The sequence below is a fragment of the Pseudochaenichthys georgianus genome, chromosome 1, assembly GCF_902827115.2.
Source record: "Pseudochaenichthys georgianus chromosome 1, fPseGeo1.2, whole genome shotgun sequence".
In the NCBI taxonomy this organism is placed as follows: Eukaryota; Metazoa; Chordata; class Actinopteri; order Perciformes; family Channichthyidae; genus Pseudochaenichthys; species Pseudochaenichthys georgianus.
Genome location: NC_047503.1, coordinates 1,815,342 through 1,817,705, shown reverse-complemented (window position 1 = coordinate 1,817,705; position 2,364 = coordinate 1,815,342). Strand labels below are relative to the sequence as shown.

General features: G+C 42.2%; 1 long non-coding RNA gene across 1 annotated transcript; it reads left to right on the top strand.

The window, feature by feature from the left end:
• The first annotated feature begins 579 nt into the window (after positions 1-579).
• Positions 580-1,727, top strand: LOC139434355 (uncharacterized). The gene is made up of 3 exons (XR_011643711.1): positions 580-702; positions 947-1,111; positions 1,675-1,727. It is a non-coding gene; the product is annotated as an uncharacterized lncRNA (long non-coding RNA).
• The last annotated feature ends 637 nt before the right edge of the window (positions 1,728-2,364 follow it).

The following is a 2,364-nucleotide window of genomic DNA, read 5'->3' as shown; positions in this document are numbered from 1 at the left end:
CTGCCCAGCTCCTCATGGGCAGGAGACTGCGCACTCCAGTGCCCCAGCATCCCTCTCTACTCACCCCAGAGCTTCCAGACAGCACTGTTGTGGCAGCTAAAGAAAGAGAGAGGAGGGTGAAGGACACTGCACATTTCAACAAAAGGCACCGTGTGAGAGATCTAATGCCGCATTTCCACTGCAGCGGGTAGCCCCGTTTAAGCTTCCTTAACCGTCCTCAAGCGGCCAGGCCAGTTTTTGGTGCATTTCCATATAGCCTAGTACCGGCTAGCGGGTACTTTTTTCCCTCTTTTTCCGGCCCCAAAAAATCGTGGTTCTATCAGACCAGGCCAGGGCTGTGACGTCAACACTCGACTGCTGATTGGTCAGAGAGAATCGTCACAAGATCGCGCGCGAGATCATCCCTCGCGTCACATATATATCAAGAAGCAAGCTTGCAGCATTTTGTAAACGGAGGAGCTACAAAATGGCAACGTCGAAGAAAAGCACACACCGTGGTCGACCGAGGAGGTGACGACGTTCCTACATTGGGGATCCTACATTCCTACATTGGGGATGATAAAATCCAGCGGGAGCTCGACGGAACAACGCGAAATGTGGAAGTGTTCCAGGATGTCTCTGCACAGATGTCCGAACGCGGATTTTCGAGGACTTTCCTGCGATGTAGGGAAAACGGAACGGCTTTACTGGAGTCCCTGCAAGGTACGCTCACTTCTAACAAAGAAGTCTATTTTATCCTTACATTAATGTTCGACAACCCATGCTTTTATGGAGCCCCGAAGAGCTACATAGCTAGCTAAGGCAGATAGCCTTAGCTAGAGCTATTGTTTGCTAACACCATATGTGCCATTGTTTACGTTCAGTTTTTCTTTTCTATAGTTGTTGTTGCTATTTAGTATTGTGCTGCAGTAGTTTGTGGAATTAACAAGTCATTTTGCTGTTCTAGATGATTACATTGGGACTCGTGAGGAGGAACATTCCCGAACAACGGTTGATGGCAGTGTTCCGTCCACATCGTCATTGAATCCAGAACGGACCCCAGCCGAAGAATCGACACCAACTCAACCACCAACACCGAGTGCCATCACGACACCGCAGCGTGTGGTTCTAGGTAAGAAATAGAAATGGCAAAACGACTGGAATTGTGTTTTGTTTTTTAAACCGTGGATCATCCATCGTCAGTAATTAAAATAAGCTATACCACTGTGTGGAAATGCTCTGTTTCAAGTAAAGTCTTAGCTAGTAAGCAGCTAGTACAGTTGTGTGTGACATCCTATCATATACATATATTTATATTCATTATCAACAGGCTGGACATAATGTAATTCACTTTCACAATCATTGTAAACATCTAGGGCCAGAACTTTCTTTAGTTCACATTACATGTTATTTGTTAGACGCTCTTATCCAAAGCGACTTACATACTCAATACTGTGGGCAATCCCCACAGGAGCAATTTGGGGTGAAGTGTCTTGCCCAGGGACACAACGTCATGCTGACTGCAGTGGGGTTTGAACCTGTGACCCCCTGATCCGAACACCAAGGCTCTATCCACTGCGCCACACGCCTCCTTACTGTTGTTCTGTTTATACATGTTATTCTTATATCCTTGTGTGACCTGTACCTGTCCTGTGTTTTTTCCTTATTGCTAATTATTATCTTATTGTCACCCAGGCAAGAGGAAACGAGGAGGTGAGGATCGGGCCCAGCAGGAACGGCACCATGACTGGGCAGCCGACGTGGCCCGTACATTTGTACTTCCTTGTTTATTTATTTTCTTTAAAATGTTCATTTTATATTTACAATGCCATGTATAGTTATGCTGGCTGCAATACAGTTTTACATTTTTTATTTGTATTGTTTAATGGCATGCCTTTGATACAACATTTGTATTTTTATACTGCCATCAATAAAGTACTTCTTTGACTTATCTTATCTCTTGTTGATAATGAATGGCACCCAACATAAAAAAATCATAAACATACATGAATTTATAAAGCAATAACAAACACCATCAGTTAGGAAAAAGCCCCTTACTTTTAAGAGATTTAAAGCAAGAAATTGAGTTTGCTAGCTTGAGGTCCTCCTCTAAAACATTATTACATGTTTATTTTGTAATGGTATTAAGAATACATGATAAATACATAATACATGTAGAAATTGCTCAATTGTAATACCCTCGTTCTACTACACTCAAACAACACATTCCTTATATATTTCAAAGACGCGAGAACAAAATAAACCTATAACCCATTCAAGCAAGCTTTTAACATGTCTAGAAGAAAGATTGAGGTTATATTTAATATATTATTTTATGTTGTGGATACTTTAGTCTCCATCCATGTTTACAATTGTCCACACTAT